This window comes from Lissotriton vulgaris, chromosome 3_1 (genome assembly GCF_964263255.1).
Source record: "Lissotriton vulgaris chromosome 3_1, aLisVul1.2, whole genome shotgun sequence".
In the NCBI taxonomy this organism is placed as follows: domain Eukaryota; kingdom Metazoa; phylum Chordata; class Amphibia; order Caudata; family Salamandridae; genus Lissotriton; species Lissotriton vulgaris.
The window spans coordinates 860740725-860758118 of record NC_141689.1 but is presented as its reverse complement, the minus strand read 5'-3'; the positions used below and the strand labels follow the sequence as shown (position 1 = coordinate 860758118).

At 41.2% G+C, this 17394-nt stretch overlaps 1 protein-coding gene across 4 annotated transcripts in view; it reads right to left on the bottom strand.

The window, feature by feature from the left end:
• HSD17B3 (hydroxysteroid 17-beta dehydrogenase 3) overlaps positions 1-17394 on the bottom strand; it is a 1142586-nt gene that overhangs the window by 128827 nt on the left and 996365 nt on the right. The window lies entirely within an intron of this gene.

The window sequence follows — 17394 nt, the reverse complement described above, 5'->3', positions numbered from 1 at the left end:
GAACGGCTCCCTCCCCTCCTTAAATACAGCGGGAAATGCTTTACGATATCTAGTTTCTATTTGCAGGGGTTCACGCTTACCTCACGTCCGGGATTCGGCCTCCCTGCTCCTTTTTTCACTCCAGTATCATCGGGTTGTCGTTCCCTATGCGAGCACCTATGTATATTTAAAGGGAAAAGTTTTGCGCCGTAATCTGCAAGCCTCGCGGGATCGTGAATGTTATTTACGAGTCATTGGGTGCGACGTCAATTAGTGAACTACCGGAGTAGTTCTTTGTTGAATGTGACCATTATTTTATATTTCAATGCGACCTTTTTATGGTCCTACATAGGTAGTTTGTTATTAATTCCAGCGTTTCGCTGACTAGATTATATACTAGTTGTGAGGCGTGTTATTCAATGCGACAACGTATATTGGACTACCGGAGTAGTTCTTTGACAGATGTGTCCTTTTTTTGTTGCAATGCGACCTTTTTTGCGGAACTACAATGGTAGTTTGTTTATTAGTTCCAGCGTTATTCTGATTATGTTTAATGGACTACTGGGGTAATTTCTCAATCTAATACGACTTTTTATTCCGATATTGTGGCAGTTGTCTGTGGTTTAGTTTCTACCCAATTACTGCTAAGCCACCATGGAATTGTTTCATATCGATCAGTATTAGTTTGGGAAAATACAAAAGTATCCATATCTTTTGCCATAAGTTATTTTGTGATGATTAATTTAATGGGTATATCCTATTTTTGTAATTACACAAGACACCCATGTTTTCCATGGATTCATGTGGCTGGGCTAAAGTGTTTTCGCCACACTTAAATTGTACTTTTTATGGGTTTTTCTTTATCTGAAGGTTACTGTTACCCAGAAGGCCTATTTACCAAAGGATTTGGAGTATTTTTGTGGATCATATGTAGACCAACTCGAGGACAAATATATTGTCTCAAGAAAATGATTATTTCTATAGCAAAAGGCGCTCCCAGTCTTCTTTGCTATTTAATCCGGTTCTCACAGTATTGAATCGGGACATGAAGAATTGTTCCCGTTTTTTTCTTTTAAGATCTATGTCGCCTCCTCTTAGGTTCATTTGGATACTTTCCACACCACGCCAGGCAATATCCTTAATTGTGTGGTTGGCCTCCTGCCAATGTTCAGTTAAGGGGGCTCCTCGTTTCTTAGTACGAATCGCTGATTTGTGTTCAGTTATTCGTAGTCGTATTTCACGACTGGTTTCTCCTACATATATTAGGTTGCATGGGCATCTAATCAGATAGATGAGGTTTTTTGACCTGCAATTGATGAATGAATTTATCTTGTGTTTTGTCTTATTATGTTCTATGCAGTCTCCCTTGATGATGTTTTCACAATTGCAGCAGTTTCCACAAGGAAAAGTTCCAGTGAGAAGAGGTGCATTATTGATGCTAAGTTGTGTAGTGTTAGGTACCTCTCGATAAGTGTGAACCAGGCTTTTCTTTATGGTTGGGTTGCGTCTAAATGCAAACATCGGTTTGGCTACTCTCTCTTTGTTTGGTTTGTTTATCAGCTTCCAGTTGCGATTTATTATATTTTAAATTTTGTTGCTGATACTGCTGTAATTAGTCACGAAGATTAAGCGTTTTTCTTCTTGTGCATTGTCTTTCTTGGAAAAAAGATTCTCCCTGTTATAGTATTTAGTTCGCTTGTGGGCATGTTTGATCATGCGCTTAGGGTAGCCTCTTTCAACAAATTTTTTAGTTAGCACAGCTGCATGTTTCTCAAAGTCCTTCATATTGCTACAGTTACGTTTTAGTCTTAAAAATTGCCCGAAGGGAATGTTATCCTTCTGGCAAGGCGGATGGTGGCTTGAATAGTGGAGCATGGTGTTCCTGTCCGTCTTTTTTGTAAAAAGCTCCACTTGGAGTTTGTTGTCTTCATGTTTAATAATGATGTCAAGGAATTCGCATTTATGCGCATCATAATTTGCTGTAAACTTCAAGTTGGGATCTCCCAAGTTTAACCACAAAATAAATTCTTTAAGAGTATCCTGAGATCCTGACCAAATAAAAAAAACATCATCAATATATCTAGACCACTCTGATATATTTTCATAAAAGGGGGCTGTAGGGTTAAAAATATGAATGTTTTCAAATTGAGATACATAAAGACTAGATATCGTAAAGCATTTCCCGCTGTATTTAAGGAGGGGAGGGAGCCGTTCTGACAGACGTCCCGACGAACTGCTAACAACCTATTTTTAACAATGGGGAGTATTGTACCCAGTATTTGCGCTTTAAATCTAGGCAGTGAAACCGTCCACACCGACTATTAATTTAATAAAGGAAGTACGAAGATGTGCCTAACAATGAACTAATAATGTTGATCCAATACCCCAAATTCGAATGACTAATAGCGTTTTCTGACAGAAGCTATCACACACGCATAAATATTGTGATTTATAAGAACCCCGATATCTTAAGTTTAGGCCTGTTTTTTTCAGCATAGACAATTACTAGCCGACCATAGATTCAGACTTTTGATCACTGATTCTGTTAATGGGTCAAACACTCGAATGTAGCGGCTGATAGATAAACGCTCCATTATTACATATATTTTCAGGGTGGTGAATGCAAAAAAAAAACCAAGAATACTGATAAGGATATAATCCCTCCAGAACGAAAATAGCCTGACGCCATCCAGTCACGTGCTTCATTTCTCGTTGGTACCTCATTGAAAGGGGTGAGTCTTATAATTGATTGTTGAATTGGTACATCTTTATAGTATTATACTACTTTGGGACCTAACTCTAATTCCCTGTTTAATTTCTCAAAGGAAGCCTTTTGGGAAAAAAAACTGTCCTATATATCGGTGGCTCCTTTTTCCTCCATTGAATGAAAACTCCTTTAAATTATCAAGGTAATTCTCTTATAAAAAGGGTTATGCACACATATTGGCATCAAACTGAAATGTGCACCTATTTGTTTAATGGAAGGTCTTATGTGTTTTCAGATATAAGGAGACCCCATTTACAACTGTTATAATTCATTTGAATTTCATGTGATGTTCTGCCATGAACTAAGAATTGTCTCCTTCAAATTGAAACAGAGGAAGACAACACGAGTCTGTTTTTTTTTTTTTTTTTTTAAATAAAAAGTAAGTTCACAGAACTTTCCAAGCTGCATAATCAACTCGGCAGCTAGAATAGCCTTAAATTATGTTCTGCATTGCATTGCCATTAGATACCTAATGTTTCATGGAGCATTCTCCATGAGACCTTTCCATGTAGCTCATGAGATCTAGTAGCCACGGGTGTTTGTGTCACTTTGATTGTTGTTCTAAAGATGTTCTAAGAAAAACTACCACTCATAAGAAATGAAATATATTTGTGAGAAAATTGCCCCCTTGCTATAATAACAGATGATGGTGATTAAGAACTAGATAAGCTGCAAAAAAATAGCAATGGGTTGGTTGAGATACGAAGTTTGTGAACTGTGAAAAAAATATGTGGTGTTAATTCGTTGTTTCTCTATTGCATAGAACCCTGTCCTGATGAAGGTGTCAACTTAAGAACCGAAACGCTGCGTCGACAACTTGTTTTTTTAAAATTGTTGTTTTTAAATTGTGTATTGTGTATACCTGAGAGATGTACATCATTTTTGCATGATGCTGACACTCTTTTTTAATATTTTTCTGTGGCACAGTTATCTGATGTTTAACATTGTAAAAAATTCTTTTAATAAATGACTAAGATATTTTATTTGAATTGTTGATTTTTATAATTTGTTACAAACTGTTATGAGTGGCTTCAATTGTTAAGATCTCGTGAGTTACAGTGGCATTACATAAGCATGTGCTATCCCCCCTTTTTTTGAGTCAGTGAGAGGGACTACCTTGTTTTCTTCTGTTCTCTTCACTCCTCGTCCCTGGATTGGATCCTAGAGGAGACCTCCCTTTCTGCTTTGTATTGTATTCACGGTTTGTTAACCGGGGAGGTTGTGTTTTTAACCTCTGGGTAATCATACCCCACAGTCATTATGGAAGGTATAAAAACCCTTAGCTATAATGAAGAACAATTTAACAAAATTATCAATGGGACGGTTAAAAATATCTCCACCGTCAGAATAGACAACACAAATGAAGATGAGTGGCGCAATCTTTGGAATGCCAAAAAGAAAACGATAAAAACTGAGTTACACTCAGATTTCCTTATCGATTATTGTAAACAAGGTATAATTCCCAAAGGCCTCCAAGTGAACAACGAACCTGGCATATTCATCAATAATCAAAAATTTATAGAGAATTGGACCCTTGTGGCCAACAGGTGCAGCCGTGACTGGATGCTTTTAATTATAGAAACAGCTACAGACATCCTAGTCATGGAAAGGCAAGAAATAAAAGATCTAGAGCAAAAACTCTCTGACAGCACAGCCTTAGATGACGCCCGGAAAAAGTTAGACGATATTCAGAACGACGTGAATAGCTACAGGGACTACCTATTCAATAAAAAAAGCAATACATTTGCGAAAGATGTTGATAAGTACAATCCGGAACATGTATATCCCTATCTTCAAAAAGATTTTTATGACCGCCCGAGAGAGTCCTTTGCCAATCGTAGACCGTGGCAGCAAAATCAAAATCAAAATTTCCAAAGAAATAAAAAAGTAAGGTTTTTCGATACGTCTTACTCTAGCACGGATTCTGAGGCAGAGAATCAGGAAGACAGCAGAACCACTAACAGAGATAGAGAAGGCGCATCAGGGAACACAAAAGATACACTTCCTTTTTTAGCACAGCGCCAATCCTACGGACAACAGAGAGGGAGAGGCAGAGGGAGAGGGAGCTATGCCCCTCAACCTCAACCATACCAACGCCCCTATACCAGGAGTCAGAAAACATGGAACAAGTAACAAAAGCCCCTATTATCAATCTATCTGAAACTACCCTCACGGACACAGAAACTAAACTTTTAGAAAAGGGTCTAGGTTTTGCCATAGCATGTCCAATAGATAGATTCAATTTGGAAAGAGATTTACAAAACTTTTTTAGGAAAATCCGGTTGCAAACTTTCTTCAAGGGAAAAGAGAGAGCCCCATCCTCCAACAAATCTGGTCTAAAACCAAAATCAACATGGACCCCTCACATTGGCCAAACCAATAAGGACGTAGAGGCCTTTGAAAGGATAGTAGAAAAAAGTGTAATGGATCTCTTAGATCAGAAAAACTGGATTCAATTTAACCTAAGCAAAGATGAGAAAGAGGCCCTTAAACATATGGAAAACTGCCCCAAATTAACCATTAAACCTGCCGATAAAGGCGGGAGTATCGTAATCATGAATACGGCCCAATATAATGATAAAATGACTCTGATGCTTGAAAATAAGGACCACTATCAAAAAGTGAGTAGGCAAGATTGGATCCAATTAAAAGATGTAATTAAACGTACACTAGATCTAGCAAAGGAAGATTCTGCCATTTGCGAGGAAGAATACAGATTTTTATGGAATAGTAACCCAACCACTCCTGCCCTGTACGGACTACCCAAAGTCCATAAAAATATCCTTGACCCTCCGATGAGGCCCATTGTAGCAAGCATCGGCTCATTGACTGAACCTCTCAGTAAATACGCGGATGTCTTCCTACAACCGTACGTGACTAAACAACAGGCGTATATCAAAGATACAGGAGCTATAATCCAAAAGGTAGAGCAATTACCATTCAACCCAGAGACTCAGTATTTAGTGACCCTCGACATTGAGGCACTGTATACAAACATACCTCAAGATAGCACAATAAACATGATTAAGGAACTTCTCTGCCCAATAGACAGGGATTTTAACCCACAAGAAACATTCATCATTGATTGTGTCAGCCTCGTCCTAAAAAATAATATCTTTATTTTTAATAAGGAATATTATAAACAAATAAAGGGGACCAGTATGGGAGCCACCTGCGCTCCAAGCTTGGCCTGTCTTTATGTATCTCAATTTGAAAACATTCATATTTTTAACCCTACAGCCCCCTTTTATGAAAATATATCAGAGTGGTCTAGATATATTGAAGATGTTTTTTTTATTTGGTCAGGATCTCAGGATACTCTTAAAGAATTTATTTTGTGGTTAAACTTGGGAGATCCCAACTTGAAGTTTACAGCAAATTATGATGCGCATAAATGCGAATTCCTTGACATCATTATTAAACATGAAGACAACAAACTCCAAGTGGAGCTTTATACAAAAAAGACGGACAGGAACACCATGCTCCACTATTCAAGCCACCATCCGCCTTGCCAGAAGGATAACATTCCCTTCGGGCAATTTTTAAGACTAAAACGTAACTGTAGCAATATGAAGGACTTTGAGAAACATGCAGCTGTGCTAACTAAAAAATTTGTTGAAAGAGGCTACCCTAAGCGCATGATCAAACATGCCCACAAGCGAGCTAAATACTATAACAGGGAGAATCTTTTTTCCAAGAAAGACAATGCACAAGAAGAAAAACGCTTAATCTTCGTGACTAATTACAGCAGTATCAGCAACAAAATTAAAAATATAATAAATCGCAACTGGAAGCTGATAAACAAACCAAACAAAGAGAGAGTAGCCAACCCGATGTTTGCATTTAGACGCAACCCAACCATAAAGAAAAGCATGGTTCACACTTATCGAGAGGTACCTAACACTACACAACTTAGCATCAATAATGCACCTCTTCCCACTGGAACTTTTCCTTGTGGAAACTGCTGCAATTGTGAAAACATCATCAAGGGAGACTGCATAGAACATAATAAGACAAAACACAAGATAAATTCATTCATCAATTGCAGGTCAAAAAACCTCATCTATCTGATTAGATGCCCATGCAACCTAATATATGTAGGAGAAACCAGTCGTGAAATACGACTACGAATAACTGAACACAAATCAGCGATTCGTACTAAGAAACGAGGAGCCCCCTTAACTGAACATTGGCAGGAGGCCAACCACACAATTAAGGATATTGCCTGGTGTGGTGTGGAAAGTATCCAAATGAACCTAAGAGGAGGCGACATAGATCTTAAAAGAAAAAAACGGGAACAATTCTTCATGTCCCGATTCAATACTGTGAGAACCGGATTAAATAGCAAAGAAGACTGGGAGCGCCTTTTGCTATAGAAATAATCATTTTCTTGAGACAATATATTTGTCCTCGAGTTGGTCTACATATGATCCACAAAAATACTCCAAATCCTTTGGTAAATAGGCCTTCTGGGTAACAGTAACCTTCAGATAAAGAAAAACCCATAAAAAGTACAATTTAAGTGTGGCGAAAACACTTTAGCCCAGCCACATGAATCCATGGAAAACATGGGTGTCTTGTGTAATTACAAAAATAGGATATACCCATTAAATTAATCATCACAAAATAACTTATGGCAAAAGATATGGATACTTTTGTATTTTCCCAAACTAATACTGATCGATATGAAACAATTCCATGGTGGCTTAGCAGTAATTGGGTAGAAACTAAACCACAGACAACTGCCACAATATCGGAATAAAAAGTCGTATTAGATTGAGAAATTACCCTAGTAGTCCATTAAACATAATCAGAATAACGCTGGAACTAATAAACAAACTACCATTGTAGTTCCGCAAAAAAGGTCGCATTGCAACAAAAAAAGGACTCATCTGTCAAAGAACTACTCCGGTAGTCCAATATACGTTGTCGCATTGAATAACACGCCTCACAACTAGTATATAATCTAGTCAGCGAAACGCTGGAATTAATAACAAACTACCTATGTAGGACCATAAAAAGGTCGCATTGAAATATAAAATAATGGTCACATTCAACAAAGAACTACTCCGGTAGTTCACTAATTGACGTCGCACCCAATGACTCGTAAATAACATTCACGATCCCGCGAGGCTTGCAGATTACGGCGCGAAACTTTTCCCTTTAAATATACATAGGTGCTCGCATAGGGAACGACAACCCGATGATACTGGAGTGAAAAAAGGAGCAGGGAGGCCGAATCCCGGACGTGAGGTAAGCGTGAACCCCTGCAAATAGAAACTAGATATCGTAAAGCATTTCCCGCTGTATTTAAGGAGGGGAGGGAGCCGTTCTGACAGACGTCCCGACGAACTGCTAACAACCTATTTTTAACAATGGGGAGTATTGTACCCAGTATTTGCGCTTTAAATCTAGGCAGTGAAACCGTCCACACCGACTATTAATTTAATAAAGGAAGTACGAAGATGTGCCTAACAATGAACTAATAATGTTGATCCAATACCCCAAATTCGAATGACTAATAGCGTTTTCTGACAGAAGCTATCACACACGCATAAATATCGTGATTTATAAGAACCCCGATATCTTAAGTTTAGGCCTGTTTTTTTCAGCATAGACAATTACTAACCGACCATAGATTCAGACTTTTGATCACTGATTCTGTTAATGGGTCAAACACTCGAATGTAGCGGCTGATAGATAAACGCTCCATTATTACATATATTTTCAGGGTGGTGAATGCAAAAAACCCCCCAAGAATACTGATAAGGATATAATCCCTCCAGAACGAAAATAGCCTGACGCCATCCAGTCACGTGCTTCATTTCTCGTTGGTACCTCATTGAAAGGGGTGAGTCTTATAATTGATTGTTGAATTGGTATATCTTTATAGTATTATACTACTTTGGGACCTAACTCTAATTCCCTGTTTAATTTCTCAAAGGAAGCCTTTTGGGAAAAAAAACTGTCCTATATATCGGTGGCTCCTTTTTCCTCCATTGAATGAAAACTCCTTTAAATTATCAAGGTAATTCTCTTATAAAAAGGGTTATGCACACATATTGGCATCAAACTGAAATGTGCACCTATTTGTTTAATGGAAGGTCTTATGTGTTTTCAGATATAAGGAGACCCCATTTACAACTGTTATAATTCATTTGAATTTCATGTGATGTTCTGCCATGAACTAAGAATTGTCTCCTTCAAATTGAAACAGAGGAAGACAACACGAGTCCGTTTTTTTTTTTTAATAAAAAGTAAGTTCACAGAACTTTCCAAGCTGCATAATCAACTCGGCAGCTAGAATATCCTTAAATTATGTTCTGCATTGCATTGCCATTAGATACCTAATGTTTCATGGAGCATTCTCCATGAGACCTTTCCATGTAGCTCATGAGATCTAGTAGCCACAGGTGTTTGTGTCACTTTGATTGTTGTTCTAAAGATGTCCTAAGAAAAACTACCACTCATAAGAAATGAAATATATTTGTGAGAAAATTGCCCCCTTGCTATAATAACAGATGATGGTGATTAAGAACTAGATAAGCTGCAAAAAAATAGCAATGGGTTGGTTGAGATACGAAGTTTGTGAACTGTGAAAAAAATATGTGGTATTAATTCGTTGTTTCTCTATTGCATAGAACCCTGTCCTGATGAAGGTGTCAACTTAAGAACCGAAACGCTGTGTCGACAACTTGTTTTTTTAAAATTGTTGTTTTTAAATTGTGTATTGTGTATACCTGAGAGATGTACATCATTTTTGCATGATGCTGACACTCTTTTTTAATATTTTTCTGTGGCACAGTTATCTGATGTTTAACATTGTAAAAAATTCTTTTAATAAATGACTAAGATATTTTATTTGAATTGTTGATTTTTATAATTTGTTACAAACTGTTATGAGTGGCTTCAATTGTTAAGATCTCGTGAGTTACAGTGGCATTACATAAGCATGTGCTATCCCCCCTTTTTTTGAGTCAGTGAGAGGGACTACCTTGTTTTCTTCTGTTCTCTTCACTCCTCGTCCCTGGATTGGATCCTAGAGGAGACCTCCCTTTCTGCTTTGTATTTCCTTCTAAATACCCATATCATTTAACAGTCCAGAATGTTATTTTTGTAACAATTCCTCGGGTTGGCTTTCGCTTGATTCACAACCAAGACAGAAGCCTCACTTTGATTATAGCAGCATATGAAGGTGTGGCTTCCGCGCATGCTTGAGTAGCAGCCAACATTTCGCTGCTACAGAAACGTTATTGGTGGCAAGACTTATTCCAGCAGGCCAAATAATATGTCCTGCGTTGTGACATGTGTCAACAGATTAAAACCTCCACTGTGACTCGTGCACTTCAAACACACCTCCTTATTAAGTGTGAGCGGGAAATCCGTTACGCTTGCGGATTTTGCGGATTTTTGGGAAATCCACAATCCGCGAATTTTGCGGATTTCCCGCAAAATCCGCAAAAAAAAATCCGCGAACGTAACGGGTTCAAAAGTTGAACCTCCACTCATGCAACTATTTTACAATGGCGCCAGCAAGCTGCCAGCACCGTTGTAAAATAGTTACAAAGTTAGCTTGCACAGGAACCACTAGATAAAACGAAGCAGGTGCTGCTTTATCTTATCTAAGTGCTTCCTGTGCAAGCTAACTTTGTAACTATTTTACAACGGCGCTGGCAGCTTGCTGGCGCCATTGTAAAATAGTTGCATGGCTGGGCACAGGTCTGCAGCTCACTCAAGGGACCCCTGCGCCCTTCGGGGCGATTGCATAGTAACACACACATGGTCGCTCGAACTAGTTGATGCTCAAATTCAGTGACTCATTCATTAGCCCAAAAACAATTGTGAGCGTCGTCGAGGCTAGACAGGTGTGCCTTCTTCCCAAATCTACCGTGGAAAATCAGCTATGATGCTGGATAGGCTTTGCATCCTTGACTTTCACGAGCGCAATACCCGTGCTGTTCCTGTGACCAGGAGCTTCTTTCTCTTCATCTGCTGAACTGATCTTTCTCTGACCTTTTATTCACACAAGAGGCACATACCCTACTGGGCACATTGTGTTCGCACGGGTTTCTGCAAGTTCGCACGCGTTTTGTACAATTTCGCAATTTGCGAAATTGTACAAAACCCTCGCGAACTTGCAGAACCCCGTGCGAACATAAAAAAAAATCCGCAAATTCGTGGGAATTCGCGGATTTTGCGGATTGCGGGTTCGCAAATCTGCAAAATTCGCGAACGCGAGATTCGCAAAATTCGCCCATACTTACTCCTTATTTCCAACAAGCCTTTTGGCTGAATTTACTTAGATCATTGTGGTCAACTGATTCCAGATACTGCGTTCAAATTTATTTTGGTTGCAGTTGACTGTTACTACTCCTAAACTGAGAAAATCCTAACTTTAAGACTTTCTGTATTCACAGAAGGCATTTAGGAGTCCTAAAGTTAGGAGTCCTAACTTTACTACTCCTAAACTGAGAAAAATCTAAACTTTAAGAATTTCTGTATTCATAGAAGGCATTTAGAGTCCTAAAGTTAGGCGCCTGCTTGTCCGGCGCCTACATAGAGCCTCGCCGCTCCCGCTAGCGTGGGAGCCCCTTCGCTGATTTGGGCTGCATCAAGAAAGGAAACTACAAGTACCAGGGGGCATGTGTCAGAGCCCACACCTGATCCTGCTTGTCTGGCGCCTTCAAAGCTGCTATTTAACGTCTCGCTGCACCCGCTGCGCGGAACGCACGTGGGCACGCACTGGGCGAAGCCCGGGCCAAGGGCGGGCAGTTTGAGCCCGTTCAAGATTGTGCAAGGCCGGGCCGGGCCCCCCCTCTGAATTAACTAGCACCATAAGGTTAGTGCTATTTAGTCGATCTGGACCTTTGTGCTAGTATTCATCTCTGGGAATTTGACCCCGGGTTTAGCTGTAATTGTATTGTTGGGACTCTTTGATGTCCATCAATGGAGGAAAGGGGAGGAACTCAGTTACAGGGGGGTCAGTGGTGGGCACACTGGACCAGTTTCAAATTAGAGCAACATCGGTGTTGGCCCACGACATTGCCCTGACTGAATGGCGTTTATCACTGGATCCAACGCTATTGAAATGATCATCTCTGGGTGACCTAAGGTATGCAAGGTCACCAGAGCGGTATATCGCCATGGTTGATAATCTTACCTCAGTGCAAGGAGGAAGCCATCAGCCTCCGCAGGCCCCAGAGAATCTTGTTAACCTTTCCTCTCTATTGGAACCTGCACCTACCATTGGGCTCGCTGTTCCGCCCTCCAGAGATCTCGCCGGTAGCTCACCTCCTCGTCCTTTGACAAGGTCTGTTTGTAATTCCTCTTTGCAAACTACGGCCCAACCCCCAGAACCAGCTACAAAGAGAAAGCTGGGAGAGGGCCCTCAGAGGAATAAAAATCCGAAAAATGCTAAAATTCAAAAACCCACTTAAACTGGTTTGATGGAGTGCAAAGCAATCCTCTCTGGGGCGGAGACTCGATCACCAACTCGCTTGACGGGTTTTACAGACTTAGATTCAATAGATGTGTATTTACTACGAGCTGGAGAGGAGCTTTTTGCGAAAATGGGAGCTCTATTTACCTCATCCTTTCGACCACTTCTCGAAAGACTCTATAATAGAGGATAAACTCTTGCATCTTGAATCATGCCTGATACAAAACAACTCGAACAGTAACTTGCCATGGGGGGGGATCAAACTGGGCTATCTGGTGTAACTTCTAATCCAATGCTCAATCCCTCAGTCTCTAATAGTTTACCACTCGCACTGCCCCCCAACACAACATTAGCTACTTCTAGGGGCTTAGTTGAGTCTGGTTCTTTCGAGAATCCTGGCAATCCATTACATGGAGAGGGAGTCCTTAACGAGATCACAAACCCAGTGATCTTCACTCAGGAGGGTGGTTTAATGTCGGAAACAATGAGAAAAGATACAGCTGACAATTACCGTAGATGCTTGCCAAGTCGTGACTTAAAGAATCTTAGTCTGCCACGCATAGATCTGCCACCCGAATTAATTCCGTATGTTGTTGTCTTGGCCGGTGTCCCTGGGTTGGACCAAGGCAAGGAGGAATTGTATTCTGATCTTAAAAATAAGTGTACTCATTGGTTAAATTCTAATAAACCACTCCCACCACAGGTACATAGTGACATTTTATTTGCCCAAAGAGTAAGTTGGGTGGGATAGAGTAAGAAACACATTGAGGGTGATTGTATTCTGATTAACATCAGAGATAGCCAGGTGGTTAATTATATATGCGATTGGCATCAGACAAGGGCGGCTTCAGGGATACGGTCCCTTTCCCTAACCTACTTTTTCCCCCCTCATCTTTCCTATTCTTCTTCAGATAGCTGGGGTCAACGACGGGTAGGCAGGGAACTTATGTCACAGGTGGGAAGAATAAACAATAGACATCCCAATCATGATATCTTCTCCCCCTTTGTTGTCACTCTAAATAACAGATTTAGTATCTTAGATCAAGTAGATTGACTGACTTGCTGCAGCCATTCTTTATGAATTGATGAGGGCGATATGACTAATTACCAGACACCAATCTTGAACAGGGAATTAATGAGTAAAGACACCTCTAGGGAAATCATTGATGACACTGAGGGGGTTATACATAGCAGCCCATCTGGTAGGGTGGGGAGCCTGCAAGATATTACTACTACTCAGGGAGAACTTACCCTTTTGCCCCATGACATAGGAGCCCAAAAATCCCAGGGAGTGGTGGCGGTTGATAACTCCCTGTTGACAAACAATGATTGGGTGCAAATAAAGAAGGATAAAGGGGAATTAGTGAGCCACCGCAATTCCAACGCTGAAACTATGGGCCCGCAGAGATCTAAGGTAGTTTTATCACCAGGGTTAAGGATGTTGTCCTGGAATATAGCTGGGCTAAAAGCAAAAATGGATATCCCTGATTGGGGCAAATTCATCGATTCCCACGAGATTTGCTTATTCCAGGAGACCTGGGCACTGCAGTCTCTGTATAGAGCAGGGTTTGCCACATATTGTAAAGCAGCCGTTCAGGGGCCAAGGGGCAGGCCCTCCGGGGGGTTGGGCATCTGGGTCGCTATTGTTAATGTATATTCACACCCTAATAGGTATGGGCAGACGTTAGACTGTCTGTCTGTTCTTCTCTCCACGTTACCTGAGCAAGTCTTCCCTATTATTGGTGGGGGTGGACTTCAATTCCCATTTTGAACCCTTAAATGGCTTATCCCACCCTATAACGAGTGATGAGGATGCATCATGGGGAATCCCAGCGTGTAATCATTACCCATTCAGGGGTTGGACCCCTTTAGCCCTGCAGTTGACCTCACTCACCCTTAACTATTCCCTGAGAGCGTGTAATGCTCGACTGTTTGCGAACAAACCATGGGAGCACACCTTTGAAAGAAATGGCCAGGCGTTCACAATAGACTATATTTTGGTGAAGGTGGATATCTGGCATAGGATAGTGAATTTCGTGGTACAGCTTCGCGTTGAAAGCGATCATAACCTACTGGTTATTACCTTGGATTGGTGTCATTTGGTAGCAGGGCAAGCTGAGATGAACCCGCCCCCCTCTAATTTAATTGCAATAGAGGGAGGGAGAAGAATTTGTTGAGAAACATTTCTACAAACACCTGAGGCAAAGGCTTCTCTGTATAAATCTATCATACCCTTTCTGGTAAAGGCTAGTTCTATTGCAGATAGATGTAGAGACACTGATTATTCAGAGGAGTAGGGGGACAACCATCAAGATTTGGTTGGAACACTGGCAGAGTTTTTCTACACTACTTCAACTAAAAAAAGAAAGGAACAAAGAGGTACTAGTCCTTGGTACAATAGGGCATGTAAAGAAGCAAGATTTGATCTGTTGACCAAACTACGAGAGGGGGATGTAGCACGTATTAGGGAGGCTGTGACCTTTTTTAAGAAAATCATTTTAAATGCAAATTCTGAATGGGAGATTGATAGGTGACAGTCCATTAAGAAAGCCCTAGACGATAGGGACACTAGAGGGTTTTGGAATTTGGTGAAGACAGGCAAACCCAAGGGTAAGAATGCAATTGAGCCAAACCTTGGGGAGGAAGTCTGGCAATCTCACTTTAAAAAGTTATACACAAAGTTCAAGTGGGAACTGTTGTAATGGGGGCATCAGTGATTGACTCTAGTCATGTCCCACTTGCTGATATCCCCACTTGTTCCTTTGGTGAGGTATCAGGGGCCCTGGCCAAAGTTTTGCCAAATAAGGCACCCAGATTGGATAGGATCCCAGGAGATCTATTCTAATCTGAGCAGGTAGTTTGGGCTCCATATCTGCGGTTCCTTTTTTAATGCAATCTTTTATGGCTTGACACCCCCCCAATCGTGGGCGGGTGCAGAGATTATTCCTATCTACAAAAAAGGTTGTCCCTTAGAAACGGCTAATTATAGGCCCATCAGCCTTATTGATGTATCTCAAAAGATCTTTGCACGCGTTCTTTTGGGAAGACTGCAGAATTGGATGGACGACCATAATATACTTACCCCTTTCCGAGCTGGTTTTAGATCCAAAATCTCACCTATAGATCAGCTGTTTAGATTACAACTGATCTATTGGAAAACCATTATCTTGGAGGGAGGTTCGCTCTATATAACATTTGTTGACCTCAAATCAGTGTTTGATCTGGTAGACCGAGTTCAGTTGTGGGGCCTCCTGCTAGAAATGGGAGCTCCAGTTTACCTCTGCCAACAGCTTAAACATCTTCATGAAGGCACTTTTGCTAAAATTAGGTTTGGGAATAGAGGGGAACTCTCAGCTCTGATCTCTGTAGAGAAGGGCGTTAGACAAGGTTGTGTTCTTGCCCCAACCCCCTTTTCCCCCTTTCTAAATGGGCTTATTGCGGATCTCTTAGCAGTTAAGGATATAGATTCTCCTAAACTAGCAAACCGCAAAATTCCAGCATTAATGTTTGCGGATGACACGCTGCTCCTATCCAAAACACCGATGGTGATGCAGCCTGTCTTACAGACATTTAGCTCGTTTTGTAAGAAAAGGAATCTTGATGTGAACATAAAGGAAACTAAGTATATGGTCTTCCATGCTGACACTACCAATTGCCCACACCCCAAAATGGACCTCATTGATCTAGAGAGAGTGCCTGTTTTTGACTATTTGGGGCTTACCCTTAATGATAAAATGGATTGGGGGACGCAGATTACCAAGGCGGACCTAAAACTTATCCCGGTCAGCAGGGGGATTTTAAAAATTCACAGGAGTTGTGCAGTAAAGATTACTGGCCCCCCTGTAGAAATTTACAAAGTCCAAGCAAGGGGTGCCTCCTTGTACGGAGCTGAATTATGGGGCCACTCCCAGACTAAAATCCTGACTGCGACTGAAAATAATTTTCTAAGGCAACTCTTGGGTCTTTCTAATAGTACCCACTTAATCCTCCTACGGATGGACTTAGGAATCCTCCCCATTGCCGAAGTGATCGCCTCTCACCCATTACTTTATTGGTGACGGCTATGGAGCACTCCTGAGCTGGCCAATTATAGAGAGGAACTAAAATCAGTCATGCTTATCCTGGGGGCGGGGAAAATCCCTTGGCTATCCTTTATTCTGAACACTTTCTGTCAAAAAGGAAGGAATGATTTGTGGTCTTCACCTGAGGAATCATGTCCTGCTACATCTAAACGGTCACTAAATTCTGCTATCAAAGAACACCGACTGATGTGTACTCATAGGGCGACACAGACATCAAGTTTAACCACTAGGTTTCTGGATGTTAAATCACTCAACAAATTGGAGCCGGCCCTAGACCTCATTCAACCTTTTCTAGCAAAGAAATTGTTCCTCCAACTCCGACACGGGACGCTCCCCCTTTATACATTTTCTAACAATTGGCTAGGAGCTAACAAATTATTATGTCCTGGGTGTAGTGAGACGGAAGAAACAGAGACCCATATCTAGCTGCCACTGTCTGGTGGTAGGGGCTCTGTTCCTCTTCTCTTAACCAGTAGGAATGCCAGAAGTATAACCCAAAAGAGTAAGTTTCGAGGAGGGTTCCAGAGAAACTTCGACAATTTTGGAGATAGGGTTGAAAATGGCTGCCTCAGTAGTCTTTTTTTTAATGGATAGGCAACCCCAGGCTAAATATAGGAGATACGGGTCCAGAGCTCTACACTTTAGACATTGGGAGTCCATGTGCAGCCAGAGTTTGGGAAGCCAAGAGGTGAGTGTTAGAGGGGATGCAGAAATGATAAATGTACTAAGCGTAACCTGCCATTGGGTGGTAGGTTACCAGTTTCTTCGCAACAGTATCTCCATTCTTTATAAGTGACAGTCCCCACAATGTCCTCCTCCCAACCAAGCTTTGCGCGATGAGCCCACAGCGGCCTCAGCTTGCAGAGTGTTATATAGAGCAGTCACTAGATGCTTGATGGAGGAGCATGTGAGCAGAGCATCTAGTGTATCGCAGGTCGGGGATACATGGGGAAAGGTACTGTTATGTTTTTGCAGTGTACTCTCAATCGGAGGTGGGTAAATTAGTCCAGCGCGGTTCCCTCCCTTGAGACGACAATGGTCGACAAAGTACCCATCAGGGTAAATATCTTTCAGCATTTACAATCCCCACCCCTGGAGCCTGCAGAGGACATGAGGTTCCTGGGTGA